At 32.2% G+C, this 17,520-nt stretch overlaps 1 protein-coding gene across 3 annotated transcripts in view; it reads right to left on the reverse strand.

Annotated features, from left to right (window-relative positions):
* LOC141452624 (uncharacterized) overlaps positions 1–17,520 on the reverse strand; it is a 266,411-nt gene that overhangs the window by 24,331 nt on the left and 224,560 nt on the right. The gene's annotated exons all lie outside the window — the stretch shown is intronic.

Raw genomic sequence — 17,520 nt, forward strand, 5'->3', positions numbered from 1 at the left:
TTATACATCTGAAATTGTTGTTCCTTGGTTCCTGGCAGACGGCTAATAGCCATGCCTTATTCTGCTTTAATTCAAACTGTAAATATTGTATACAAAAAAGTGTAATATGAATAAGCGTTTATTAATATTATTGTTGTTGTTCCTTGGGCTTTCAAATAATCTTGATTATTTTTCTTGGGTAACAGAGCACGATAGATTTGATTTAGCTTGAGAAGTTTACAAACTGTTCGTATTTCCTCAGCTACAGCAAAACGTAGCTTAAAATTGATACAACTTTCATCGATGACCCAGAAGTATAACTAATTTTTAAAATTATTTTTTGTAGGAATTGTAAGAATAACTTAATTCACATTACTCATTACACAATTTTGGTTCTTGATTTATTACATACTGCTTTTTTTTTGTTAATTTATTTGAACAATACTTATTTATGGTTTCACTTTTTACCCCATAGATCTAATTTTGCTATTTCGCATCAAAACTAAAGTTTGATTGGAATGTTTCCTTTTCAATTGGCATTTATTTTACGCGTCCCATGTTTTGCCAATTTACAACGATACACTTTCCTAAAGTTTACATTATTAACTTCTTTCTTGGTTCTGCAATCTAAAGATAAGATCTAAATGAAGACAAAAAAAAAAAAGGACACAACTGGAAGTAAAGTCTAGAAAAGTTTAGATTGAATGTAAAATTGAGGTTCAGCAAGGTGAAAAATTAGGAAAGAATTTATAAATATATAAAATGCATTTTAATCTCTTGCAAATGATTTAGTTTTGTTGCAGTTTTTTTTTGTACTTATGATATTTTCTGAACCAAACAATGGTAATGTTTACTTTTGCTACAGTTTTTCTACAATTTATTTATTTTCAGAAGAATTTTTAGAAAGTATTCTCCATTTTCAGATTAAGATTTAGCGTCTTATGTTTTTATTGATCATTTGTTAGCCAGAATACAAGAACTTATTTAATTTGTATTATTATTTATTATTGCAGAATTTAACTACTCATATAACTACTTTTTGCGGATTAACAAAGAAATGAAAAAGAAATCCAACTACCAATTAGGTGTCGTGGATGAGAGCGACTAGCAAACATTCTTTACTATAAATTTCTTTTATTAACTATTAAATAAAATCCAAGGCCTAGAGACCCGGAATCGAACCCAGTACCACAATACATATTAGCTTCGCAGGTCTCGCATCGAACCGCTCGGCTACCGTGGCGCCTATTAGAACAATAATTATTCTATTATTTAGCGATTCATTAAAAAAAGTAAATATAAATTTTCATATTTTAATAAATCAAGGATGAGAGAGAATGAGTCAAATAAAGGTGAAAGAAAATTTATTTTGTGGTTCCTGGGATAATGTTTTGCCACACCACAAAACAAAAATAAATATTGTGATACTCAATGGATGAGGTGACTTGTTTTGAATGCTGTTAAAAAAAGATCAAAGCCTCTTTTTAAAAAACCAGCCTTTAATTAAAGCTTGTTCAATTAGAGAAATGCACCATCAAAAGCCAGAGGCAGAAAACAAATAATCAGGGAACAAAAACTTCGTTACAATTCAATCAAAAATAAAACAATTGGATTTCTTTACCTGTTTTTTGTTACCTCAAAGTGCTCTTTTGATGTTTGTTAATCTGTAAAATAATGATAACCTCTTCTATTTTCAAATCAGAGTGTTTCATCTGGTAATCTAAATTTGAGGATTTATAGTAGAACGAAGAATAATTTAGAGATGTTGTAGCGATTCTCTTTATTTCCTTAAAACTTTTCTGAAAGTCAATACACTCTCTGTCAGAGTGAATCCCTTTCAATCAGATTTAAAAGTTTTTAAAATTAGTGCAAGAGATTTGTCAAATATTATTTTACATTTACATCTGGCTTGTGTAAAATTTCCCAGATTTACTAGGCACCCCAATGTTTGAAATACTGCAGTAGACAGCCTAATAATAGTGTACAAGAAATGATGCAGAAAGATTACAACTTGAAAATCGAAGGATGTTATAAACTCTCAATGCTGGCTTTTGTTTGTAATTTTGATAGCTGATTGAGATGTAAAAACGTTAGCCTGAAGGTATGGAATGTAGAGCAAAGAAAGTTAAGGCTCGACGTTGTGGAGGAAGTGGTATAACTCTGCACTATAACCTCCAAGATCTACTCAGCCTCCTTTCTAGTACCAGGCGAGCCCCTAATATCATTCTTTTCAGTCACAGATAACGGAGAAACCCTAAAATCAGAGAGGGCTGTAAGAATGATATGTCCCTCTTCCAGCGCTTGGTAACTGCCCCAGGTGTCTGAATCTTCCTTGAATGATAGCATCGTATTGGAGTTTTTTCTCTTCATCTTCCTATAGATTCTGCAAGCGCCATTACCATTCACTAGATCCACTTATTCAGGTGCGACTCTAATGAATTTTGTTTAAACTTAGTTAAATGGAGGAGTATCTCTTACTTCAAATATTTGTTCTGAATATACCTTTTTTTGGAGGTTCTAAGGTAGGAGAGGATATAAAAATTCATATAAAAAGCCATATCAGTATTAAAACTATCCAGTAGAACAGTTTTATGTGAGTTGGTCGTCAAAAACTGTACGAAAAAGCGTAACATTGAAAAACATCCAAACAATTTAATAAAACGATACTAACTCGTATGTTATTTAATAATAAACAAGATTTGACCAAAATTCAAAATGAAGAAAATCGATTGTCCATATTAATTTGCAGAACAATTTTTTCTTTCATTTTTCATCAAAAATAACGTAGAAACCACTTTGGTTTCTAACTTTGTTCTTTAAAGTTTGCAAACTAAATATGTTTACATGGGAACCCAACATTTTCATACTTACTTACTCTACAAACAATGGAAGTTAGGGTAATCGTGCAGATTTTCAATTGTCCGGAAATGTCTGTTTTAAGATCCTCTGAGAGCCAAAACAAGTGGTTTTTTTCAAAACGGTCTGTCTGTCTGTATGCAACTCGAAAAACGAAAAATCGCAGAAAGTTGTAATTTGATATTTTACTTAATTTTGGAACGCCAGAGACAAAATAAAGAGAAGACTACTGCTCAACAAGGCTTTACTTTGGTATAGTAAAACCCTAAAAATTGCAAGCACCAAATATCTCTCTGCGGGCCTTTGATGGTAATTGTGTTCTAGATGGTACTTCTAGATCCTGCAAGACGCAGGAAACCTGCAGAGTTAGAGTTGATGCCGAGTTTAAATGCTTCTATACTAGACTCTGGAAGTTGCTAAAATGATTAACTTGAGTAGCCAACGTTAATGGGCTGGCCATCTAATTAGAATGGCAGATGTTGAGATGCCCAGATGGGGAAAGAAAGGAGATGTTGTCCAGTGCACAATAAGAGTAGGACGCCACAAGATGCGCTGGATAGACGAGGTTAGTGGAGGACTCTAGATACATGTTCAACGCTTTTAAAGCCGAACATGAAGAAGAAGGCTACCTTAATAAGTCTTATTTAAAAGAGGTTAATCACACAAAAAACTGTTAGAAATTATTTTTAGATACAAGCCTGATATATCGACATAATATCATGAAACACGGAATGCAGCGCCTTCCATATCTCGGAATGAATTTTGGTTAATTTGCAAAATTTATCTTCACAAATGATGCAACCAAATTTAAAAAAAAGAAAAGAAAGAACTGCAATTAAGAAAGATTCCCAGATATTATTTAAAATTTACAAATAGAATCTGTAATTGTGATGCAAAGCGTGTCAGCATCCTGTTACTGACTATAAATTGAAGATAAAAATTTATCAATCTAACGATAACGCTGTCTCAGTGTCAACAATTCTGTTACATAATCATCATTACTCCAGCACATGCACATTTAGTTTTGATAATATTCAATAGAAAATATTATTAAAACAGATTTTTTTTTAAAACATTGCATAAAATGTTTTAAGTAATTTTAAATTATTATTTATATCGTGATAAAAAAATAATAATTAAGACAAAAATATAAATATAAAAGAATGTTTTAAAAATCGGTTATGAATGACCGGCTAGTAATTATGATTTGCTAACCTTGAAGTGGCGTCAAGTGGTGGTGGTCGCAGATAGTATGGTAAGAGAGAGGCAAAGAGTGGACAGAGAGGAGGAGGTTGGTAAATGCTGGATTGTAGCCAGAGCGAGGCGTGTGTGACGTAGTCTCTATCCCTCCCAACGGTGACCTCGAGGTGACGTCACGCACATCTGCCATGTTTCCATTGTCCGCGCGCGCCTGTATGCGCGTCGGTTCCTAGCACAACTCTCGTAGTATTATTCCCTTGGGAAACAGTATATGCGAGTGATAATAATCATGATCGCCAATATCCTCTTAACAATATCTCCTACCCGCTCAAATATTTGGCATCATTTATTAATAATTAATTTTAATAATCGTTAGGTTATTATTCCCAAATTGAACCTGCGTTAGACGATAGAATTCTAAGGCTCAGTTGTGTAGAACCTACTACTGTTCTAAGACTCAAGGATTAACCAACTCCAAACTTTTCAAGGATTTGAGTTTAGTGCTAGCATGCGACAAGCAAGTCTGTCACAGCAATAGCACAACTTCTAGATTGATCCAAACCAGGACAAATGTAGACGCCTACCTAACCTGGTCTTTGTAGATGGAGCTTTTTTTTTTTTTTTCCAGAATGCGATAAACGAGAGGAAAGGTCATCTTACATCGCGACTGATTTTGATATGAGATCTTTGGCTCCTGGTTTCTCTTTTTGTATGTAAAAACAACTGGTGAGGAAACTGCGGTCCTTGTAAAAAGGTAGAGACTTATAAAGAGGTTCGACACTGTATGTCTTCAGTGATGATACTCAAACCGCCATGACTTGCGGACCAAGAAAATGGAAGAATTATTCCATAACAGCGGTCATCCCTAAACCTAATTCTTTGTAAAAATGTATTCAACCGCTATCTGCATAACCTTTCCACATTTCATCCATTAAGTTACTTTTATCCAATCAAATTTACTCATGGAGACATTCTTTATTAGCCAGGCAACCAAAACACTCCAAAACGAAAATTAACATCTTTCTTCCACAAGAATCTCACGTACGAGAATCTCGTTCAATTGAAACAAGCAAATAACAATCAGAATTATATCGTAAAATAATTTATTTCATCGATTGTTCCCTGATATTGTGGCATCGTGAAGAGCAAAATTAACACTTGAAAAAAGATCTGTGGTAAGAAGTATGGCCGGCAAGAGCATGCGATCAGTTTTAAGGAGCAGTTTCATGTTAAACTTGTCGAACCGGTTGCATTTCATATAATGTTCTCTTAAGCACACACAATTCAACTTCTTAAAAGCTGTGTATCAGAAGGTTATATTTTCAAAATTATTAACATTCTTTTCTAAGATAATATTATTTTACTGTTATAGAGACTGAGTAAAAAACTGATACGATTATAAGTAAGGTTGTTGAGAATATAATTGTTTCAAAAATAGATTAAATTAGTGTAAATCCTGTAAATTAGTGAAGAGATACAACTGTGACAGCTTTCACAAGATTTGTATTTATTTGTTTAAAAAAAAAGCTTAAAGATTTCATTACACGTTTATAAAATGGGGAGAATTGCAGTCGAAGAAAACATACAATACCAGATCGGTTTAACTAAATGACAGCCATTTGCAAATAGTCTTGAGGCTATGGCAGATTTTGAAATGAACAATAAGCACAGTTTTAATTTTTTATTTTTTAACTAAATAAAGAATATTTTCTAACTTTTTTTCATTTCTCCTTGAATTAGTAACATAAAACAGAAAATATTACGTTAAAACAATATCGATTTTTGGTGTATTTTGGATAAATCTTTTTTGTAGCATATTTTGATAATTCATCAAATACCTATGGGGAAAAAATTGTTTAAAAATTTTTTAAACTTATTTTAGTTAGAAATAATTGGCAATAAAAAGTTGTCGAATCATAATGGAGAAACCTAGATGTGAATTGTGGGTGGTGTTGGTGTAGCCAATAGAAAGCTGCGCTTGGGTTGGCTGGCCACGCCCACGTCAAAATGGCCATGCCAAATCTTTGAACATCCTACATGTGTATAATGGTGGTCTTTCTTTTTTTCTTTTAGAATTTCTAATTTCACTTAATGTTCACGAAATGTGCTGTGTGATAAATTCTAATAGTTTCAACTTAGATTCATTTTAAGTAAATTAATTTTAAATAAGTTTATTTGGGTTTTGTAAAATAGGAATTATTATATATTTTTGGTGGAAATACAACTGCAAAATTTCAAGATGATTGGAGAGACTTCATTTTTCGGTTCAAGAACAGATATTGTGGTCGGAAGTGGATCGTAAGCAAACCTACTTCTCTATTATTCATACCAGTTGTTGTACATAAAGCAAGGACAAGGGAAATCAAATATTCGTTTCTGGACTTGTAACTTAGTCTATGCGATGCGGTTATCAATAATTTGTGCGCCTCGCCTGTAATCTACTATACATTCTATTGCCGTACAATTTAACAATATCAAAAGAAAACGCTTTTAAAAAAAAAGAGGTAATATCTACAAAGAAGGATGTATTTAGTATGTAGAGGACATAGAATGTTTCTTATTTATTATTCATTACACGAAGAGATTATGTGATGGGAAACAATTGACATGTTGGTCACCAAGTGACAATGTTACTACAACTGTATCTCTTTACGATTTGAAACACATACAAGGACACTTACGCATGCCAAATAATAATCAGCTGTCCTCAAACTGTAGTCCAACTAAAATGTATGTAAGTAATCACATTTGGGATATTAATGTGCCACATACAGACTAACACACAAAAAACAATATTGTGCGCAATTACTTTAGGGCGAATAAAATTGTTTATTTCTCTTTATACTTTATCATAACTTTTACTTTCTCGCACTTCCGATTAAAAAGTAGATTTTGAACGTTACAAACTTCCGAAATTGACTTTTTGACAAAAAAAAGTTTTAGAAAAAATGGACTGTGCTTCATGCAGGAAGCTTTACATTTACGTTCTGGATCCAATCGGAATTAGATCTTTGACTTCTTCCATAAAAACGGATTATTTAAATTATTGTTTTCTTTTCTTTTTAAATATAATTAAAAGCAGCTCTGTACTTCACATTTTAATCGATTTTAATTGATTATAATAACTAATATTTGGCGATAAGCTTCACTGAACTAAATTATTTGGACAATATTTATCGATTCGTAAAAAAAAAAATAACATCTTTTTCTCATTTGTAATATTGTTCTGTGAAATAATGGTTTTATCTGCAGCTGTTTTGTTCCTGACTTTTTAGTCATAAATATTCCATTTAATGAAGATAATTATACTGTTTTCTTTTCCCAATGTAAATAGGAAATGAAGGTGTATTTGTTAGTTTTGAAATATTAAATTCTCTCATTTCAATTAAATATCTTTTTTTTTTTTTTATACAGGAAGTGACGCAAAACAAAACAAAAATTTTGGGTGCAATTATTAGTCCAAAATTCTACGTCAAATTGATAGAAATAAAACGATCTTTTTTCTTTATGACAGTCTGTTTTATTCGTCGATTTCTTAGGCATATTTTTCGAACTTTTGTTCTCAAGAATACCATACAATAGCCTTAACAATAGTCAAAGACCTTTATTTAATAAGTCATGTTTAAAATGGTCAGTCTCTCTAAAACCTGTTTGAAGAAGTTTACAACAATACTTTTATTGTCCGATAGGACAGTTTTATAGGGTTTAATTATGCAAAGTTTATATTTTAATTTTTTTTTTTTAAATTTCTTTATTACTTTTCTTAAAAGTTTATTTTAATACTTTCCATGTTGGTTGCTGCACTGATTGTAACCAAACAAATAATTTAAGAACAAAAACGATGGTTATAATTGTAGAACAGTTAATACATATATTACTTGCAAACAGAACATTACAGGTAAAAATGTTGACTTTTTGAGATACAAGAATTTTGAAATAATGGTCTTTTGACTATTGTGAGACTTGAGATTGAAACTTGAAACTTGTTGAGAGTATTTTATGGTTTTGTAGTGGACAAAGCTCTCAAAATAAAAATAACAAAAGAAAGGAATACTAAAGACTACTTTTAGAAAAACTATCTACAATAAGAGAAACTATCTGCAGTAAAAGAAACTATCTAGAGTAAGAGAAACCTATCTACAGTAAAATAAACTATCTAAAGTAAGAGAAACTATCTACAATTAGAGAAACTATCTGCAGTAAAAGAAACTATCTAGAGTAAGAGAAACCTATCTACAGTAAAATAAACTATCTAAAGTAAGAGAAACTATCTACAGTAAAATAAACTATCTAAAGTAAGAGAAACTATCTACAGTAAAAGAAACTATCTAAGGTAAGAGAAACTATCTACAGTAAAAGAAACTATCTGCAGTAAAATAAACTATCTAAAGTAAGAGAAATTATCTACAGTAAAAGAAACTATCTAAAGTAAGAGAAACTATCTACAGTAAAAGAAACTATCTGCAGTAAAATAAACTATCTAAAGTAAGAGAAACCTATCTACAGTAAAAGAAACTATCTAAAGTAAGAGAAACTATCTACAGTAAAAGAAAGTACTGGAATCGTGATAGTCTGCCTTTTTTGTGTGAACGTAATATATCAATAGAAAAGCCGCAGAAGATACAATACTTGTATTCTATTTTGGCATCAATTGTTGTTATTTTCGATTCAAAATTTACGACCGAAATCAATCAACAGAAAGTGCTACAGCATTTTGGTTCGTAAATCACCAGCTGTCCAGAATCTTCGCATCAATTTAGGTTAAAAAAAAGTTATATGCTCATCAAATGGACAAAAATTGTGTTGTAGATATATTCCAAATCATTCTTTGGTAACCTACAAAATTCTTACCGCAAAACTTATATAAGTAAATTTTGCATTGTACTTTTATGAATTTTTTGAAAATCGAGTTTTGATTTAAAATAGAGTACGAGAGATGGCGGAATCGTTAGTATAACATGAGTTATGCTAAAAGCAATAACGAAAGCCAGCGGTCCTGATGCTTTCATAGAACAGAGGATTGTCAATTCACCATTTTTTTCCCCAGTTGTATTTTATTATTTAACTTATATCCATTCATCCATTTACTGTCTTAATCATTAAAAATATACGGCATAATCATCTGCAAGATTTAAAATACAAATAGTTAATAAAAAAATGATCAAAGTAATGGTAATTTACTGCACAGAACCTAATGAATTACTCTTTCAAAGTAATGTCTTATACGTTTTCAAAATTAAGGAATAACTTCATAAGTAAGTTAAGTAAGTGAGCTTCACGAAGAGGAACGTAATATATCGATAACTATTTCAAAAAAAAGATGACGATTGTACGGAGGCGTGAAATTCAATCATATTTCCACAGAATTAAACACAATAACCCAAGGACATTTTATCCTTCTTTATATAATCAGTAATGATAGATTTTTTTTTTTTTTTTCACAATCAAACGAGATCTGCCTCACATTCAAACAACAGTTCTGTTAAAGGAGAAAATTATTCCCGATATTTTTGTTAGCATCCCATTTTGACTTCAATATTGGTTTTCGTTTTGATTTTATCATAGTTTGGTGTTCCAAGAAAGGTATTTAGCTTTTACACTAACTTTTTAAAAAGGTACATTTCATTCACCTAACAAACAACATTCACGAAATTTCTTTAAATTATGTTGAGAGAAGTGTCTGGGTAAGTTTTTGCATCGATTTTTTTTGTCTTTAATTTCAGAGCCTTAAGTTTGGACACTTGCTGAAATGAGCACTTCAACAATATGTTAATAAAATTAAAAGCAATTGATGCTTGAGAGATAATAAGTTTTGAAGCATATGATTGTGATTTGTGACAAAATGGAGACGGGCAGAAATGGAGAACAATTTTAAATCAGAATCGGTTCCGTTATCCCTTCGAATCCCGAATGCAAGAAAACTGTACACACTTTAAAAAGAAAAAGAAAAAGTGGTGTCAGTGAAGAAGGAAGAAGTTGATCTGAAAGTCCCCGACGATTGTTCTATATTCTCAATAGTAAATATTTGCTTAATCTTCTTGGCCGATAACAAGCTGTACAAGTAAATATGGGATGCAAAATAGAACTTGAAATGAGAGAGAATGAAACAGTTTTTCATTAAAAAGCTATTTGCATTGTCATGTTCTTCGCTTCCTTACATACTGCTATAAGAAGCAGTCAAAATCCTATCATCTAATGTAAAAACTAGATTTCACTTCTGCCAACAGAGCAAAACATGCCTTGAGTAAAGTCAGAGGCTAAGAAATTGTACAGTTGTGGTAAAGAACTACTGATAAAAGAAAATAAATAAAGACTTGTGGATGATAAAATGGGCCTAACTTTCATCTAAGTTTAACATTATTGACGAAATTATTTTGTCCGATCAGAGTAGTTATGCGAAAAAATTAAGTGATATGTTAAAAAAAAAAGTGAAATAGGGCTCAAATTGTACAGCTTCTTAAGGGTAGTACCCTTTTAAAAACTTTTGACGAAGAACTCTGTTCCTTTACCTTAGATCCATTCATCCATTTACTGTCTTAGGGTACGTTTACAACGGAGCTGTGAGCATAGATGATAGCGGAGATGATAGCAGTGATGCATCAGCGCTTATAGAATAACCTAGTACATTCTTATGTGAGCGTGCACAACGAAGCTTCGACTAGTGACACATACGCGCTGCTATAAACGAGCATAGATGATAGAATTGAATTTTTCATTTTTCTGCTAGCTGAACTCCAGTATCGGAGCTTCAAAATGGAGATAGAAAAATTAATTAGTGCTGTCTTTACTCATTATTTTTGGTTATTATTTTATTATTTACTTTTAAACAATATTTTGTTTTTTAAATCGTGCTTACATTTATTTTCATGTGTATTTATTTGTTTTTCCTCAATATAACCTTACCTCAGAGTTATCACTAGTTTTTCTTCTATAGTTATAGGATTTCCATGACAATTTTTCCTACGTTTTCTTAATTTTGACTTTATTTTTTCTAAAATTTAGTCAAATGTGGGTGGACCCATCCTCACATATTCAAAAAAACGATCCGGATAATTTCTAAGTTCCTTATATAAATAGTGAAATTCGCCCAAAGTACTTCGTTTTTTTATTTATGGTATGTCCATGATATTTTCTACATCTTTTTTTTTTTAAATATACCATTTCGTTGCTGGTGAACAATAAAAACTCTTCTTCACTACTCGACATGTTGCATGTATCACAGCTCCGTTGTGCACACTAATCAGCGATTATATTTTACTCTATCAGCTATCATCTCTGCTATCATCTATACTCACAGCTCCGTTGTAAACGTACCCTTAATCATTAAAAATATGCGCGTAATCATCTGTAAGATTTAAAATACAAATATTTAATAAAAAAAATGATCAAAGTAATGGTAATTTACTGTACAGTACTTAATGTATTACTCTTTCAAAGTAATGTTTTATACGTGCATTTAATAAGTACACATTTATTAATAAGTACAGAGTAAAACAAGAAAGTAGAATATTGTAAAATTCGTCGAGAAATTGACCCGCGAATAGGAAATGTTAAATTTGAATCGTTAACCCTTTTGGGATTCGAAAAAAGAATCGCATTCTCTCGCTTAGCCACTTTTATTTTCTCGATAAACTCCTTTTCTCGCTCTAATCCTGCCATAATTCCAAAAAAACTGGTGTTAAAAAAGCATTTTTCATATAAGAAGACTAGAGAGAACTGTACTGAATGGTATTTACTGGTTAAAACTAGTATTTTTTTTGAAATTATTAAACATGGAGGACGTAGTTAAACTTTGAATCTGTTTTTACAAACTCATTCAATTATCTTTTCTAAACTCAAAGAATAACTGATACTCTGCTCTGAGATACATCATCAAAAGTAATTGATGTTGTTATTGAGGTTCAGGAAATGGAAGAGAACAGTGCTGGATCTATAATTCTGTATAATAAGATATTTTACTTTTATTTTAAACATTTTGGAGTAAAGAGACTAAGAAATCAAATTTCCAGATGATAACGCCACAAGTTTTACAGTGAAAAAAGAAGTAGAAGAAGGGTATATTACAAAAAAAAAAAAAAAACAAAAATTAGATGTTACAAATGACCTTGAAGATGCTACAGAATCATCCATAGAGCACGTCAACATCCACTAATTTTCTTGTGCCGTGAACAAGAAACTACAGATACAGCTTGACTGTACTCTCTAGCTGTCTCACTTTAATTAATACACGAAGGACCTTCACGCTACGGAACACTGCCATCTCTTCTTACATTTCAAAGCCTACTGTATAACTTAACTATAATATTATGCTGGGCCCTAATAGTATTTGTCTCACTCCAGTGTAATAGATAATGGAAGGACCGTGTACACTAAGAGAAATTAAAATTATATTCTAATTAATATCATATCTTATGCATTAATTTTTCCACTTTTATTTTACTCTCGTTAACGAAACAATATGAATAATTGGGCGGAAACTAGTGTTAAAGTAATTGAAAGATTTCTGTCTTGAGATGTAGAAAGCAGCTGGTAGAAAACTTTAGTCTCGGGTTCGATTTGGGAAAGACATTTTGTATTACTGCAGACAATTTGCTCACAAATTATGGTTGGCTCAATTTTCTTGGTACTGTAAACTACCATTAGACCTCCTACGTGAATTAACGAAATGGAAAAGGAAAGTGATATTTTGAAGGAAAAAGTTTTATTTCATAATTTTGCTGGAATACTCTTGAAATCAATTTTTATGACAGAATGTACTAATACAATTTTGCACGCTATTTCAATACCTCCCATTCAATAAGATCAAATTACTCTTTACTATTATTTTTTTTTTGTTAGCTGTTCACTGATTGAGCGACAGCACCCTGCAGCCATGCACGCCGGACGAATCTTTGAAAACTTTTTCTACGAAGTTTATCTCCTTTGGCACAGATTTTCGATAATGTGTAACCATTTTGATTGCATTCACTTACGTGGCCAGCCAAATGATTGATTCTTCCATTGTTAAGATCTTATTAACTCTGTAACTCAAATCTTTTTCAGATTTTATTGTTTGGTAGATGGTGAAAATGTAATTACAGCATCTTCTCCAATAATCCATTTCCACCGGTTGTAGCCATTTGCTGTTTTCCATTTTAAGCTTACTAACTTCTTATCCAAGAAGATTCAGACCTTTTCCATGGCAAGAATAGTTTCATTGTTGTCATGATTATGTTGAAAGATTGGAAGCCGGTCGGCGTTAAAAAATACCTTTTTCTGATTCTGAGAGCGCTATGAATTTCCACTAATCCTGCGTCGTTACCATGTAATGGAGGAGGTTACGTTCTCTCACAGGGGAAAACTGTTTTTTGAAAAGAAAATCATGGTATTGTATGGTTTATATGATGAACTTCAAATTGCTACAATAATTTTGAGTAAAGTAGCAAAATTATGAGCAACGAATCACACAAATATCTTTAAGCAAAATTACAAGGCAAACCGGCAAATATAAATCATATCATATTCAGTGTAAATGTAGTTTTATGTTCATAAGCTTCAACAATGTTGAAAAGTTAACGAAGGAACATTACCACAGGCCTGCAGAACAGCAACATTAGTAGACATCAGCTAAAGATTGTAAAAATTTTTTACAGGTTAATATTGATAGAAAAAAATGAAAGATGCGGGTGAGAATTATAAGAAAACTTGCAACGAAATCCAATCTTTTACGACCTCACCGCTTTTGGCATCATGCCGAACTTTCTATTTAGCTTTTTGCCATGACTATTTGTAAGTCCAGCCGTCTATACGGCTTCTATAAGAGGAGAAAAACCATCATTGGTTGCACAGCTACTTGCTGAAATCCTGAGCTTTTTTAGAGGTGATGCAGACTGGAGTTTCAAATCTAATAATGTTGGAATGTCTTAAAGAAAATTTATAACATTTTCACTTTGATGGAGCAAACAAAAGAAAAAGTTAATTTGGACAAATTTGTTCAATAATTGCAATAATCGGAATAGTTTCCCAATAGACTAAGAAGCTTAAGATATTTGATAAAATTTAAAAGGAATTGCGTCAATTTCCTACCATAAAATTGACTGATCAATTAAAGAGAAAGAAGCCAGAAGAGAAATGCTTTAAAGAAAAGAATGATTGTGCACCGATTGTGAGTGGAAGGAAATATTGCATGTATAGTAAGAGTTGAGTGTATGCAAGCGTGCAGATGAGAAAGGCATGAACCGGCGACGACCACGGAAGTATGAGCCATGCAGAGTGTCGGTTATTGTGCCACTACGGGGCTGTTACCAATGTCGATAGCATTCTCGGGAAGTGAACGATGACTCAGAGCCCAGCGGCGCGCACTACTCTACACCTCTGGCGAATCGATATTAAAGCCCACACCCTGCATCTTCTTGCCTTGCCATCAGTTTTTACCCAGAGCTATAGTCATGATAATAAATAAATAAAAATAGGAAACTGAATTCCAGACAGTTGAATAACAGCAGAACTCCCACCTATTCTAATTAATAACTAACAGGTTACTACAAACGGAAAATGATACTATTATGAAAGAACTTCTTTGGCATCTTTTTATTTATGTAAATATTAAGAAATGCCAGGGATGATGTAATAATACTCTCAATTTTAGACAGGAAATCGAAGTCCACAAAATTTGGGATTTCCAAAGAATAAATTATCTACTTAGAAATAACATTTTAGTGACTCCTCTGACAACATTAAAACTGTCCGGAAGGACAGTTGTATAAGGGTTGACCATCAAAAACTGCACGAAAAAGCGTAACGTTGAAAAACACCCAACTTTGACAATTTTTTTCTCTTTTTCTACAAAAGATAAAATTCCCAAATTTTCTTTAAAATATGGGGCAAACCCTCCTTTATAGCTGTAATTTTTTTGCAACAACCCCACATCTAATAGGTATCGAGAAAAAAGTTGCCAAAAATGAGCAAAAACGGCATTTTCAGAAAATGTTCTTGTTCTTGTTCTTCTTGTTGTTGTTCTTCTTGTTACCTTTTTTGTAAATAACGTAGCGCCTAAACGCGTGAACCAATTTTCATGAATGAGGTGTCATTCGATTCGGAATTTTATGTAGATGTGCCTTTTGGGGGTCTCGACGCTGTACATCGAATGGGCGCGGAGTTAGCCCCCTTTATGTAAGGCCCCCTCCAAAATTATTATTACTAATTACTCTGTAAATCTCGGCCCGATTTTGATAAAATTTGGTAGGATGATAGGGTTAGGGCTCCCCTACGTAATATTAAAGCGGCGATCTGCTCTTACACTTATTAAGGGGAAGTATAGCAATCATTTCAAATTATCGACACGTGAACCGATTTTCATGAATGAAGTGTCATTCGAATCGAAATTTTGTACAGATTTGCACTTTGAAAGTCTCGATGCTGTGCCTTATAAGGAGAGGAGTTTGCCTCACCCAAATAAGGCCCTTTCTAAAACTATTACCAATATTTCTATAACCCTTAGTCCGATTTTGATAAAATTTAGCACGAAGAAGCGGTTAAAGCTCCTCTACGTGGCTGTGAAGTGCCATCATGCTCTTACTCCTACCAAGAGGAAGTACTGCAATCGTTAAAATAATCAATGAGTGAACCGATTTACATCAATGAATTGCCGTTCGATTCAAAATCTTTGTCTGTATTCGCAGTTTATTTTTCTTACTCCTCTTAAAAGGAAGTACTGAAATCGCAGTTTAATTTTTCTATTTACGTACAAATACCTTCCTATTTTATTCAAAACGCTTTTTCAAAAAAATTGTTATTGAGGATGGTTTGTGGACCGCAACTATAATCATTCTTTAAAAAGTTCTCTTCAGTGGTAGTTACGGTTCCGACTTAACACCTTATCAGGTTATAATGATAGTATTGCTTATTCCAAATTTTAAAAAAATCTGTAAAGCAGATATGTAACTATACAAAATAGACAAAAAGGAAAATCTATCCAAAAAGTACAAAAATCTCCTTAACAAAAACTTACAGTTTAAAATGTTAAGTATAAGGGTTGATTAAACGCCAAAAGGTACACATATCAGAAGTACCCAACATTTCATTAGTACTTCATTGATATTATTTAAGTAATTTTACTGCATTAATTTTCATTAACATTTTTTAGAATTATTAGATGTCACAGACCCTTATGCTGGCCACTTCATTTATAATATTTTTTTGTTATAATTGTTATAAAATGTATATTATATCTTCGTTATTAAATAGGTACTTTATTTTAACTCTATTCCAAATTATTCTTATGACTTCTCTTTAATGTGCCCTTTATTCTGACACATATTCATGCTTGTTAAAGTAGAAAAAGACAAAGTTAGAGTCGGCTACTGTTTAAAAAATTTGAATCACGGAGGATCTAAAACAATATTTCAGTCTTGAATTCGGCTCACCGAAATATTCGTGAGCACAGATAACACACAGTTACTAACAAGTAGATTATTCAACAATAATTATTCATTTCTCAATTTTAATTTAATTTAGTCCCCTTAATTTTACTTATAGTAAAATGCTGGAATAATTAGCTGTCCTAAAAAGTATGCAAATTTTATTAAAATGCATATATATAGATAAAAAGATATTACAGTCAATCAATTTAAGTTAAATGGTGTGCTACTTGAACAAATATATTGTAGATGAAAATGGCCAGCATAAGGGTCTGTGACATCTAATAATTCTAAAAAATGTTAATGAAAATTAATGCAGTAAAATTACTTAAATAATATCAATGAAGTACTAATGAAATGTTGGGTACTTCTGATTTGTGTACCTTTTGGCGTTTAATCAACCCTTATACTTAACATTTTAAACTGTAAGTTTTTGTTAAGTTTGAGAACATTATTTTGAGGAGATCAAGACCCGATCTAGAACTGATGTTACATTGTAAAAACTAGAGTGTAAATGGAGTATTGTTATAAATAAAATGTGTTTTTATTTAGATCTGTTGGTAAGATATTCTTCCGTCTTCGCTGTAACATAATAGTCTTACAGAATTACAAGGTCGTTTGTAGTCCACAAGATGTTAGAAACAAATATTGATAATATAATGATATAAAGCCATGTTGATAATGTCAATAGTACGAGGTTTTATTTTCTATCTCTAAAAACAGTTAATGGTTGTCCTATGATATCTATTTTGTTATCTTTGAGGAAATATTTGTTAAGTGGGTAGAAAGATCAATGTGTGCTGAAATAGGAGATGTGGAGTAGCTAGCTAGAGGAAAGAGACGTTAGTAGAAGTGGAAGAAGACGATCTATATGGAAGAGGAAATGAAGAAAAGAGAGACTCTTGGTTTTGTTATACTACACTGCTAACAGGATCTCATCTAGCTAGCGACCGAAGTACGGAAGTGTGTTGCTACTAGTGAGAGCGACAAGAGTTCAGTGGGGACGGTGATGGTTGTATCAACAGGGGGCCGGCTGCCGCCTCCGCACGCATGGTGTTTGAGAAAGGTATTGACCGGCTAGACCCTG

This window comes from Rhodnius prolixus, unplaced genomic scaffold, assembly GCF_049639745.1.
Source record: "Rhodnius prolixus isolate KJV_2025 unplaced genomic scaffold, Rpr scaffold_3, whole genome shotgun sequence".
Classification (NCBI taxonomy): domain Eukaryota; kingdom Metazoa; phylum Arthropoda; class Insecta; order Hemiptera; family Reduviidae; genus Rhodnius; species Rhodnius prolixus.